The sequence below is a fragment of the Petromyzon marinus genome, chromosome 18, assembly GCF_048934315.1.
Source record: "Petromyzon marinus isolate PM22_M1 ecotype Great Lakes invasive population chromosome 18, UKy_Petmar_22M1.pri1.0, whole genome shotgun sequence".
In the NCBI taxonomy this organism is placed as follows: domain Eukaryota; kingdom Metazoa; phylum Chordata; class Hyperoartia; order Petromyzontiformes; family Petromyzontidae; genus Petromyzon; species Petromyzon marinus.
Genome location: NC_133684.1, coordinates 12,444,899 through 12,459,315, shown reverse-complemented (window position 1 = coordinate 12,459,315; position 14,417 = coordinate 12,444,899). Strand labels below are relative to the sequence as shown.

The 14,417-nt window shown below is 43.3% G+C and overlaps 1 long non-coding RNA gene across 1 annotated transcript; it reads right to left on the bottom strand.

The window, feature by feature from the left end:
• Positions 1-563: 563 nt before the first annotated feature.
• LOC142925092 (uncharacterized) lies at positions 564-13,716 on the bottom strand. Its single transcript, XR_012942196.1, has 3 exons — positions 13,519-13,716; positions 13,217-13,326; positions 564-11,089 (listed from the first exon to the last, which is right to left on the bottom strand). It is a non-coding gene; the product is annotated as an uncharacterized LOC142925092 (long non-coding RNA).
• Positions 13,717-14,417: the final 701 nt, after the last annotated feature.

Sequence of the window (14,417 nt, the reverse complement as noted above, 5' to 3'; positions counted from 1 at the left end):
ACGACTGTTTGTCCATACTTGATATCCTCCGATCAAATTCACCCAGTAAATGTTCAAAAGTAGGAGTCTTAAGTAGCCATTATCTTTGGCATTAATCATACAGAAATAACTAAAATACCATAAAAAATGATCATTTGAAAATGTTGACCGTCAAGCATTTTACATGACACTCTCAATGTTCACTGGGATACGGTGAGAAAAATTCCAGTTTCTGAAAGTTCTTGAACATATTTTAAGAACCAATTCCTAAAATGTATTTACAAACGTACCCCATGAAAAGCTTAGAATAAAGGGTGATCGTCTACCATGGTTTGATCCAACCTGAATAAATGAAAACTAGAGATAGAGCCTGGAACAATGCTAAAACATAAAATAACCTCCCTATTTGCATTACCTATCGAACACTAAGAAATAGATGTACACAATTTCATACTATCAATCTTGATTTGAAGCTTTCGTGACTGCAGGAACCCATACTCTTTGGTTCTTTCGGTAAAGTCACGTCGGTAGAAATAAAATAAAATACTATCATAAAACTATTATAAACTCAGGCAAACATTCAATTCACTTGAAAACAAAGGCAATTTTAATTTTCGACCAAAAAAAACCCAGAGTGGATGATAACAAAACATTGTTAATGGATTTAATTCTCATTTTAGTTCAGCAGGACTTATCTTCTACAAAATACACCAGATTAAAATGTCTCCAAGTACACCATCTCCCCCTTCACACATCAACCCAAAAATGAAGTGAAAGTCATCGTCCCTACTTCTCGTTTAGTCACAAATCTGAATTGGACATACAGCATATATCAATTAAGATATTATCTACGGGAGAAGACAAGTTCCATGCATTTGCACTTGTGGCTGTGGCAGATCTCATCTATAAACCCCTTACAGACATTTTCAACCTCTCACTTAACGAAGGTACAATTCCACGAGAGTGGAAATCTGCTCTTATTCGTCCAGTATATAAAATGGCTTAAAAGAAGATTCTATTAATTATATACCAATATATTCTTTCACCAGTTACTAAAACAGTCTAATAATAATTAAATCACATAACCTGCAATCTGAAACGTCACAATCTCCTGCACAGTAAACAGTCTGGTTGTCGAGAGGATTACTGCACCGCCACAGCAATGATATATTTTTTCTCTCTTCAGTAACGTTGAAAAAGGCCTCTCTGATGCTGTGCACTATTCTTCAAATGTCCAAAGCCTTTGATACTGTTGACCATGATATTAAATTCACAAGACTAGATAAACAAACACAAAAATCAGACAGTACAATACAATTGATTAACTGCTACATTTGAGATCGTTTTCAACGGATAAATGGTGATAACATCTCGTCTACACATAAAATATCAAATGGTGTTCCACAAGTTCCCATGCTGGGTCCAATTCTGCTTTCCTGATATTTAAACAATGTTGGACTAAACTTACATTACTCAGAATAAATTATCTTTGCTCATGATACTGTTATGCTTCTATTGAGTAAATCTCCAAATGAAGACGAACAGAATCTCCAACATGATTTTGACTGAATTCAATATTGTCATCCTAAATCCCCCAAAAAACCGAAGATCATGCTCTTTTCTTCAAGCAAAAATCCAGTTTCATTCCCTTTATCTATTACGGATAGAAGAAGCAACATCATTGAACAAACGGAGTGCCTCAAATACTTGGGTTTACTGATTACTTCAAAACTAACATTCCAACCCCATATTGATCACATCTCAAAGAAAAAAAAGGGTGTTTTCGATTGCACCCTAAAATTATTTAAGCCATTATTCTACCACTTGTTAACTACTGTAACACTGCTTACAGATCAGCTACTTATGAAACACTAAACACATTACACCATCATTCTGCTATTCGATTTGCACTGGATGTACCATACAGGACCCATTATTGTGACCTCTACTTAAAATCCAATATCACATCACTTGATCCAAGAAGAAATCTACATTGGGCCCTGTTCATCCATACAATCCTTCTTGGCAAATCTGTGCTATACTTAGCTAATTCATTAGCACCATTGTCAAACCGAAGAGACCTTATGACGGCTATTGTTATTGCCTTTTAATTATCCCAAGAACAATTGGAATAGGTAACAAAGCCTTTGCAGCACCAACGTTTTGGAACAACCGTATTTCCTCCCTTAAAAGCATACATCTTCCTACAACCACATTTGAAAATGTGATTTGTAAGTTTAATCCTTACCCGTGTATCTCAATTCTATTAAGGGACTGTGTATTGCCGTATTGTGGTATGGGACTGCTTTTGTTGTTTTTTCCTGCCATGTAGTGTCGAAAAATCGGCAGGAATTTCTGTGCTCATGCAGTTTGTACTGATATACTTAAAATTATTTAGTTATTTTAGTGACTTTCTTACCTTCTTTATTTTGCAGGTAACCCAAAGCCCCTACTGGAAATCTGTGAAAAAGAGCTTCATAGCTCATTGGATTCCTCCTCCTGCAGCCTAAATACAGACTGATTCTGAACTGAATCGCCGAGGTTATCTTGCTGTATAGTAGCAATCACAGCAACCTGGATGGATGAAGATACACAGAACTGAAATAATAACTTGACCTACTCAATTCCCATCATGCAATGTTGTAGGGACTTGTTTATATGGAAATACACTATATAGCACCTTAGCAGAAACCATCTGGATATCACTCGTGAGCGTAAAAATTACAGGCGAAATTTCTATACACACACAAAAGCCACGCGAGATGTTTCTTGGAAGGTGGACGAAAATAAGAGCCGTAAGGGGATAAGGGGCCATCCATAAATGACGTCACGCACCTGGGGGGGGGTTTGAGAAATGTGACGTCACATAAAAATGTGCAACTTTAAGTAAATATAGACAACACGTTCTATTTAATTAAATAGACTTTTTGATAAAAGTTTTCTCCCACAACATCAGAGTGCAGCGGCACATTAAATACGCACTACAATGAAAATAGTTTAAAGCGATTTGAAGCATTTTTTTTTGGGGGGGGCAGAGCTTTGTGACGTCATATTTGAGGGGGGGTCTGACTTTTTGTGACGCCGTGTGACGAGGGGGGGGTGTCAAAAATAGTCCAAAATCGCGTGACATTATTTATGGACGGCCCCTAAGTATCGCTAGAGCCGTAAGGGGATAAATATCGACTCAGCAAACAAATTTGTCACGAGGAATGCGGTTGATCTTCCCGACCCCCTGGGCAGGCACCAGCATCTGGCCAAAGCATGCCACTTTCATGACAACCTCAGGTGGCTTTCTAAGCCACGTGTCCCCTCCATGTAAAGTGCAGCAAATGGTCGATGTAAGAGTACAGCGCTGCAATTACCTGCACACTCTAGAGGGACCACTCTCGGGAGCCACATCTATGGGGTCATATTTTGTCCTCCTCTTCCACACTGACCAGGCATCTTTACAGAGGTTGGAGTACCCACAATGTTTATCTACACCACACGCGAGCTGCCTGATTGGCTAACTCTGGTTGTACCCGTCTATACTTCTCGGAAGACAGAGACGAGGGGTCTTGCACCGTTGCGTCAACCGACGCGCCAGATGATGGAACCGGCGGCCTCTGCATCACAAGCCCAGTGATCTCACACCTTGCGCAGCATATGCAACTTTGCTGGCACAACCCCGCTAATATTTTAGCACTGGACAACAAACCCTCATGAGATGATATAAATCGCCGGTGATGTGTTCATGAATTTATTTAGCTTCTAAAATAATCAATCTTAACGCAAGCTTTGCCTCACATTATGCCCTCTCGCAGTGCCTCAGGAGAGGGGAACGGTTGGCTCGCTGCACGTTGCTCTATATCGGCTGTCAACTGAGGAATTCCCAGCTACGTGTTTACATTCCACCAGACCGGCTGCAGATACGTCTCAGCGTCACTGTGAAGTTGCTCAATCAATAATAATATCTTTTGTGCAATGCGTGCAGTCAAATGCATATGGGTACGTTCGTAAATTCAGCGTTATCGCAATAAATAAAAAAAACTCTCAGTGCCAGACTCATTTGGTGGGAGAGCCATGCTCATTATAGCTGGATAACTGACAAACTGCAAATGATTAAATCATACATAATGAACACAGTGCAATTAAAACCTGACACATTTAATACAAAAAGTTGATAATTTCATAATATTCTTTGGGTCTTTCGGTAAAGTCACGTAGATTCAAAGAAAATAACAAAATTACAAAAAACTAGGTTTCGATCGCAACACTTGCGGTCGTCATCTGGAAAAGGGAGGTTGCTAACATTTTTTTCCTGGTAGTAAGTGTTATTTTCTAATTGCTTATGCCTCAAAAGTACAGAAAATGGATATTATTTCCCACAAACTTTGTTTTTGTGACCGGGACAATTATATTATGAGATGTACCTATTTTAAACTAGAAAATTGTGTTCATTTGTGTTATTCCTTCACGTAAAGTCCTGGTCACAAAAGCAAAGTTTGTGAGGAATAATAGCCATTTTCTATACTTTTGAGGCATAAGCATTTAGAAATAACACTCACTACCCAGGAACAAAAATCGTGTAACATAGTTAATAATTGTGAAATGCATATTTGCGTGCATATGTTAGGGTATGTTTACGTGTGTGTGTGTGGCAGGGGGGGGAGCGGTAGTGTAGTGGTTAGCGCGCTGCGCTATGAACCTGGCGACCCGGGTTCGATTCCCGCTCACGGCCAACACCAGTGACGATTATCTGAACCGGTCCCGGGCCTCCCCTAGGTCGACTCAGCCTCAAATGAGTACCTGGTGCGGTGTGTAAACATTGCCACTAGGGAGACAAAGGCGGTCGGGCGTGGTGCTGGCCACCCACCCCCTCGTGTACCATTCCGGCCTTCATAGGTGCTCGCTAGCAGCACTTGCCCCTACAGTCTGTTAAGGCTATACGGGGGATCTTTGATCTTTGTGGCAGGGCGTAGCGGTAGTGTAGAGGTTAGCACGCTGTGCTACGAACACGGCAACCAGAGTTCGATTCCCGCTCATGGCCAACACCAGTGGCGAATATCTGAACTGGTCCTGGGTCGACTCAGCCTCTTATTGAGTTCCCGGTGCAGTGTGTAAAAACATCGCCACTGTGGAGACAAAGGAGGCAGGGCATGCTGTTGGCCACCCACCCTCTCGTGTGCTGTGCCAGCCTTCATAGGTGCTCGCTAACAGCATTTTCCCCAACAGTATGTTAAGGTTATACAGGAGATCTTTGTCTTTGCAATAAGAGACAAAATCTGCCATGGGCCAAATCCTGTGTTTGTGCGTGGGTGTAAAATCCCATCCCTGACATCTGTGGTGGGATTTTCTTAACATGCCGTGGCCACCCCTTTCCATAAGGGTTAGGCCGCTGTATGCACTGTGGCGTAATTTTTGCCACATGGTGTGGTGGTGTGGCAAGAAGTGTGCTCAGGAACAGCAACGAACGCGCGAGCATGTTCACACCCCCAGCTGTGGCTTGGCCGTTGCTTCTCAACCAAGCTGATCGCCTGGGACGAAATTTGGTCTGCACGTGGTTGGAATGAGTAGCAGTGTGCCAATGTATGTACAGTATATATACCGTAAAGATGCAGCCCTGCAATGGCTGTCTCACGCCACTGCTGGTGGTAGAGCCTCCCAACTAGATGAAGCCTCCAGAGAAGCCCTTTAGCGGAGCTCTTAAGAGGCCCTCTCGTGAGCCAGCAAAAGCTGTTCACAATGCATACTCCTGGAGTCTAAATATGGACACAGCGGTGACTAGGCATGTTAGCATACATAAATAAAACATCAGTAAAAAATAATGTTTTTATCCTCACAATGCATGAAGCAAACCATGCTTGGGAGCTTCTATGACAGTGCTGAACACACTTCGTATTTGTGTTGCGTCCGCTGCTGGACAGCGAGAGGCCTCCCGTCCAAATTATTAATCTGTCACCTGTGACAGATTAATAATTTGAATTCGATTGAATTGCTTCCTCCCTGTAATGTGTACATCTCGGGTGTGCTCTCTCCTTTGGCAGCAACTCCTTTGTCAGTCTTTACCACTGGACATCATCCCTTCTCGCGACGTGTCCTGGCCAAATGCCACTTTTCTTAACAATCAATATGATGCCTCTAACTTGGCTATGTTCTCTAACGCATGTGTGGCTGCATGCACCGCGATGTAAAATAAACACGAACCTGTACTTAAATATAATTGTGCTGCCAAATCGTGACAGTAATCATCATCGTATCCCAAAGAGAGGCGAATCGATAAACGTCGCTTCGTGATGCCCTTCCAGAAGAACAGTTATTTCATGGAACCGTTCTTAAAACTGCATTTTGCCTGTGAATGCACAAAAAATGCATATGCAAGCATTGCACATTCACCGGATACAGTTTGCACGGTGGGAGCTTTAGATTTAATACTGCGCTTCTCCCAGTGTTATCATCAAGCTTCCCAAAACTGATGGATTTCCCCAATGGGCAAGCCCTCCCACTCTCATTATTCTTCGCTTATCCAGTGTAATTGGATTTTCAGAGCTCACGGGAAGAGAGGAAATCCCAGACTCACAAAATAAAACTGTTCAGAATTCCTCATATCTGTCCCTCTGGCTTAATTTAATTGTCTTCCCACTGCACGTTAGGCGTTATTGCTGTATAACATGATTGCGACGTTTACTGTGATAAAAACTATTAATTGACCGTTGCAAATTCACTGCTAGAAGAGGTCACTTTAAGAGATATCATAAACAGTCCTGTGACATAATGTGCAGAATGTTCGATACTGTGACATGGGGTGATGATGCACAAATGATTGCAATTGCGGAAAATTGTGAAAGCACTGGTCAAATATTCCAAGTGATGCATGCCTTTGAAATCTTCATAATTAATATTTAATGCAGCATTCTAATAAATTCAAACATGTGCAGATCACTGCTATGAATGTATAATGACTGGAAGGAGTGTTCATTGTTTGGGTTGTAAACCAACATATTTAGTCATCACAGGTGGAATTTGACAAGTTGTCTTTTTTTTCAAATAAAACTGTTATTTTGTGACGAAGCTCAAAGTAACGACTCGCCGCTCCCCGCAAACCCGGCTTAATGAAGAAGAGCTGAGCTGGCACCGAACCTCAGCGCCAGCTCCGTCCATTGACGCAGGCAATCAATCCCCTGAGCCACGAGTGCCTCCTCTACATTCATGATTCACGCAAGCATTGGGTTTAAAACATTTACGTGCAATATTCTACAAATACGATTTTAATTGGTTATATACAGTGAGGGAAAAAAGTATTTGATCCCCTGCTGATTTTGTACGTTTGCCCACTGACAAAGAAATGATCAGTCTATAATTTTAATGGTAGGTTTATTTGAACAGTGAGAGACAGAATAGCAACAAAAAAATCCAGAAAAAAGGCATGTCAAAAATGTTATAAATTGATTTGCATTTTAATGAGGGAAATACGTATTTGACCCCCTCTCAATCAGAAAGATTCCTGGCTCCCAGGTGTCTTTTATACAGGTAACAAGCTGAGAATAGGAGCACTCCCTTTAAGAGTGTGCTCCTAATCTCAGCTCGTTACCTGTATAAAAGACACCTGTCCACAGAAGCAATCAATCAATCAGATTCAAACGCCACACCATGGCCAAGACCAAAGAGCTCTCTAAGGATGTCAGGGACATGATTGTAGACCTACACAAGGCTGGAATGGGCTACAAGATCATTGCCAAGCAGCTTGATGAGAAGGTGACAACAGTTGGTGTGATTATTCGCAAATGGAAGAAACACAAAAGAACTGTCAATCTCCCTCGGCCTGGGGCACCATGCAAGATCTCACCTCGTGGAGTTGCAATGATCATGAGAACAGTGAGGAATCAGCCCAGAACTACACGGGAGGATCTTGTCATTGATTTAAAGGCAGCTGGGGCCATAGTCACCATGAAAACAATTGGTAACACACTACACCGTGAAGGACTGAAAGCCTGCAGCGCCCGCAAGGTCCCCTGCTCAAGAAAGCACACATACATGCCCGTCTGAAGTTTGCCAATGAACATCTGAATGATTCAGAGGACAATTGGGTGAAAGTGTTGTGGTAAGATGAGACCAAAATGGAGCTCTTTGGCATCAACTCAACTCGCAGTGTTTGGAGGAGGAGGAATGCTGCCTATGACCCCAAGAACACCATCCCCACCGTCAAACATGGAGGTGGAAACATTATAATTTGGGGGTGTTTTTCTGCTAAGGGGACAGGACAACTTCACCGCATCAAAGGGACGATGGACGGGGCCATGTACCGTCAAATCTTGGGTGAGAACCTCCTTCCCTCAGCCAGGGCATTGAAAATGGGTCGTGGATGGGTATTCCAGCATGACAATGACCCAAAACACACGGCCAAGGCAACAAAGGAGTGGCTCAAGAAGAAGCACATTAAGGTCCTGGAGTGGCCTAGCCAGTCTCCAGACCTTAATCCCATAGAAAATCTGTGGAGGGAGCTGAAGGTTCGAGTTGCCAAACGTCAACCTCGAAACATTAATGACTTAGAGAAGATCTGCAAAGAGGAGTGGGACAAAATCCCTCCTGAGATGTGTGCAAACTTGGTGGCCAACTACAATAAACGTCTTACCTCTGTGATTGCCAACAAGGGTTTTGCCACCAAGTACTAAAGTCATGTTTTGCAGAGGGGTCAAATACTTATTTCCCTCATTAAAATGCAAATCAATTTAAAACATTTTTGACATGCGTTTTTCTGGATTTTGTTGTTGTTATTCTGTCTCTCACTGTTCAAATAAACCTACCATTAAAATTATAGACTGATCATTTCTTCGTCAGTGGGCAAACGTACAAAATCAGCAGGGGATCAAATACTTTTTTCCCTCACTGTATATACAAGAATCAAAAAAAGGATCCCCCGTATCGCGTTAACAGACTGTTGGAGCAAGTGCTGTTATCGAGTAGCACCTACAGTATCAAGGCCAGCACAGCACAAGAGGGGGTGGGTGACCAACACCACGCCCTAACTTGCTGTGTGTGTTTCTGTGTGTTTATACACATAAGGGGAGCGGTAGTGCAGCGGTTAGTGCCACGCTGCGCAAACGCTGCGCTACAAACCCGGCCACCCGAATTCAACCCCCGCTCACGGCCAACACCAGCGACGATCATCTGAACCGGTCCTGGGCCTCCCCTACGTCAACTCAGCCTCAAATGAGTACCTGGTGTGATATGGAAACATCGTCACTAGGGAGACAAGAGCGACTGTGCGTGGTGTTGGCCATCCACCCCCTCGTGCGCCGTGCAGGCCTTTATAGGTTCCCGTTAACAGCACTTGACCCAACGATCTGTTCCAGGTGAAACGGGGGATCTTTGTCTTTGTAATATATGTGTAGTGGAGTATGAAGGTGTGTTGTGGAAACTGCGCGATTGCATGAGCACACGGACAGTGTGGGTTATCTTGGGTCAGCCTGTGGAGAAGGCGAAAACAGTGTGGGTCGTGTTAGGACAGCCAGGTGCAAAGGCTGGGATGATGAGGTAATGGTTGGGCCAATTAAGCCAGAGGATCAGCAACGGTGGTGATTGGCTGTGGCTGTTGTCAAGGGCGAGGAGGCGTCTAGATGTCTGGAGATAGGCAGGTATTTGAGGACGCAAAGCGTGCGGAGGCACGCGGGCCAATTAATTAGCGATAATGAGAATGGGGATAAATTGGGGGGAGACACACAGAGAGGGGGAGACGGAGTTTGGAGACAGAGTTTGGAGACAGAGTTTGGAGACGGACGAAGTAGTTAGCAGTGGAGTGTGAAGCAAGACAAAGTAGTTAGCAGTGGAGTGTGAAGCAAGACGAAGTAGTTAGCAGTGGAGTGAGCGTAGCGATAGCGGAGCTGAAGACGCTGAGTGCGGAGTGTGCGAAGTCGCTGTGTGCGAAGACGTTGTGTGCGGAGGAGCTGAAGAGAATAGCCAGCAGTGGAGAGAGCGTAGCGATAGCGGAGTTGAAGACGCTGTGTGCAAAGTCGCTGTGTGCGAAGACGCTGTGTGCGAAGACGCTGTGTGCGGAGGAGCTGAGGAGAATAGCCAGCAGTGGAGAGAGCGTAGCTGAAGACGCTGTGTGCGGAGTGTGCGAAGTCGCTGTGTGGGAAGACGCTGTGTGCGGAGTTGCTGAACGGGGAGTCGCTGAGTGCGAAGCAAGTGAAGTGATAGTGGGGAGACAAAGGTGGTGAGCGACACGAGCGGAGCACGGCGAGCGAGCCGTGGTGACCAGGATACTGTGGAGTGTGGAGGACATGTTGAATGTTGTAAATAAAGCGGTGTTCGAAGAAAGACAGAAGTTGTCCACGTAAAGTCGAACACTACATATGCAACAGGGCACATGAATCCAAATAGGCTCCAGCATGTTTGCAATGCATGTTTAAAGACCCGGTTTGGAGCCATGTTGACCGCACATGCCCTTTCGACCTTAAACTCATGTCTCTGATCAGGTACTAAATTTGAACACAAAATCGAGCAGATCACGGTGTTTTCCCAGCTGTTAACTTGTATTTTTGAGACAGAAGAAACATCGGACCGGCTTTCCTGCCTTGACAATTTGATGCGTTTATCACATGTTCATTAATGTAATGTTCAATTCTGCAATTGTCACGTTTGTACAATTACATGTGTAGTGTCAACGATTCAGAGATTATAGGAGGCACCTTCTTTATTAACTTCCACGGTCTCATCTACACACTCTCCACAGTAGCTTAGCCGAGCCTGTACACAACACTAGCCATCTAACACTGATGGCGTTGACTGAGATAGCTGATTACTATCCTTCATAGCGCAATATCTAGTGGAGACGTTTAGAGACGACGGCGACGAAACAACAGCAATGACGAGACGAGTCCACTCACAGAACCGGCAGCCTCAAGCCCCAGCTTTCGGCTCCTTTTATGCTCCCAGCGTGGCCTGGCTCCGCCCTGACCGCGGCTCCCTTCTCGAACCCGCCGGCAGGTTTCCAGGGGCCTCCAGATGGGGTCCTCCGTGACCCTTGCCCTAGTTTCTCCACTCTGCCAACACACCGTGCACACCCTCACCGGCATGTGTGCTGTCTGTCCACCACAGTTGCCCATGCTGTCCACCAGCCGGCGCTATTACACTACACATGGATAAAAAAACACGTGTTACTGTACATATAATAATTCCAGAACTGTCAGAGAAACAAATGTACGATTTTAATAGCCACTAAAGCATGTGATGTCGCGTTTCCTGCACCATTTTGTAATGATGTACGTATATTAAAGACCATATCCCCAGCTTTTAAAGAGTGTACACAATTATTTCAGAGTTGAAGATAATAGCACATGATAAACCAAACTACGTTACACATAAAAACAAGACAAGCCGTAATTTATTGCAGTGCATGGACGAGCTCTAGGATTTTAAAACCTTACTTCATCAAATACACATGTGACTGGTGATGTAATGACACAATAAATATCGAAAAGCATAAGTAGAGATGTATTACACTCAAAAGTTGTCTCTTAAATTATCTGTAGACAGTACCGTTTTTTTTTTTTACGTGCTAATATATTTAAAAAGTAACCATTTAGCTATCATTACAATCTATTCGTTTGACCAGGAGAGCATCAAGTAAGTCTCAGCGCTGTCGGAGGAGGCTCCTCCTTGGGATGTCTCCTTATGCATGATTGCATTTGGTTGAGGTATTTTGCAATCAGGAAGCGCTGCATAAACAAATACAACTATCTGTGCCATAAGTCTCGCAATATATCAGTTAAATGTGTCATGCTACTTACATTATTTATGTAAATTACCATTAGAGTTTTTCCATCCCGAGCCAAACTTAAGTATGTAATGTTATATTCGTTGCATCAATTGCATGGTACATTTAACAGATGTTTGTTGTTGTTGCATTCTGTTGCCAGAGGGTTGGGAGTAATTCATTTGGGCACGACCCAAATACGTTTTGTGTAGCTAAAAACCGTGCCGAGCTAAATTGTGAAGGATGTTTTTTTTACAGTGAAACGAATTGCCCCAGATGGCTTCGTGTGTACAGATACGGCGGCCACAAGGTAACGAGTGACCACGTAACAGATTGAAAGAGATTTATGTTGTACAAACAAGACGACATTGTGGCAACAATTTCACCTAGAACCCATGGTGTGATCCGTTTCATGGATTTCAGGTTATCTCTGTCAGTCCTGGCCAATGAAAAAAACACATCTGATAGTCGATCGTTGTTGCCAAGATCGGATTTAGAATCAATCTGAATACAATGACTCTACTATTGCCATCTTCTTCTTTCGTACGGCTGATGTAGGTGCAGAGCAACAACTACAATTTCACATTCAGGTGGTCAAGTCAGATAACCACATCAGGAGCAATGGAGTGTATCGCTGTGGTGTCTCCTTCGTATGTGTGGATCGGGCGTTGAGTCGTTATATGTTGTACGGTCTGTTCATGGTGACCACATTTGACCATTGGAGAGTTATTCATTTTCAATTTGTGCATCAGGTATCCGCATCTGCCATGGTTTGTGCAGGTGATGCGCGGTATAGGGTGGACCATAAGAGGTTTGTAGAATATAAAACTTAGGGATCTTTTACGATGTCTCCTTCACAAAGTGTTTCTGAGTCATTTTGAACGCCATTCAGCGCTCCAAGCTTCATCGGGGGTTGAGGTCGCATTGTTGAAGGTTAAGCGTATGGGTCCAAATTGGCCTGCGTGGCTTCAAGCGATAAGGGGAGGGGGGGGGGCGTTATTGAGGTCCTGATCATGATTGACTTTAACTGATGAGAGTTGGGTCTGAATGCGATTGTGCTGGCGTGCAACACTGTCTCTGTTCAGGCCTAGCCAGGGGCCTGCCTTGCTGAGCCTGCATCATTATCTACTTCGTATGATGAAATAAAACAGCATCACCCTTTAACGGTGCCACTCGTATGAAAAATAAATACCAGTTTCATTTCTCCGTATATATCCTGCTACTTTATGAAAGCAGATTTTAATAAGATAATAACAATGTACATGTTTCCATAACTATAACCAACGTTTAGAGATTTTAATGACTGCTAGGGATGTTATGAATAGAAGTCACGTTTAAAATAAACGGACTTCATTGTCTAAGTTATTCATCTTTAGATAACATCTATATAACAATCAGGGGTGGTGCTTATTCCTCCTTTGGATGCCACTAGCCCACTCACTCGTATAGTCACAGTTCACATCATGTCTCTAACCTCTCTACGCTCTCCCATCCATGCCTTACTCTTTCTCTTGGTGGAAATCCAAACACGCGTATTGTAAATCCAAGGTCTTCACGCGTATTTTCACTCTTGTCAGCTTTGTGTTTCATTTACTTTGTCAATGTCCATGTTTCTGAGGCACGCGCCATGTAAAAGGTAATGAGGGCATGCATTATCAAATAAACCAAAATCTAATTTCATTCTGCTAAACCAACTGCACCAATATTCTTGAAATGTGGCGCAATCATGTGCATTGTTGACAAAAAAAATAAACTCCTTAAAAAAAGTGTTTTAACGGTTTTATTCACAACTTCGTTTAACTCACGGTCGAGAAGTACGTCAATGATGCGGCGCCTGCTCCCACATCAACGCTTACTTAAACGAATTGATTACTTTATAAATGAATCTTCAATGTACAACTTTTGTTATGTGCGGAGTGAGGGGTGCCCGCAACTCGTTCACACGGAGCAGGCGCGCCCGAGGCGCGTGGCGCCTGCTTCTTGGGCGAGGCGATTCGAGAGTTTAGGGACCGCGGCGTTTTTGACCTACACACAAATATATATAAATAATAAGGCGTCCGTACAAAATGGAAATTGCTTTAAAGTAGCGAATTAAATCGATTTTGATACAGGCATGCATTGTCACCGGATCTGAGAGCGTGTGCAAAATTGGGAATTGATTGGACAACAGGAAGAAGACTGCATTTTTGTTACAAGATTTGACCACGACAAACACAGGAAGTCAAGTTAAGTAAAACCGTTGAAAAATACACATATATGGAATATAGAAATGTAAAATAAAGTACCTTTAGGCATCACAGACGTGCATGATTTAAAATATGCTGAAACAAAATATTACGGTTGTTGCACCCTTATCACTAACGACGCGAAACTGACTGCACCATCGCCATCATTGACGCCGAGAGGCTGCGTGGCCCACAGCAGGTGCCAGCTCCTGGCCTGCACCCATTGGGTTAACCACCCGGGACAATGATGTTTCCTGAAGCACCGTCACACTCTTCTTTGGTTCTTTCGGTAAAGTCACGTAGAATGAGAATAAAATAATAAATTGATAAAATAACACAATAATATTCTCACGACGTTTCGGCCACAACACAAGCGACCTTCATCAGGAAACGTCGTGAGAATATTATTGTGTTATTTTATTTTATCAATTTATTATTTTATTCTCATTCTACGTGACTTTACCGAAAGAACCAAAGAA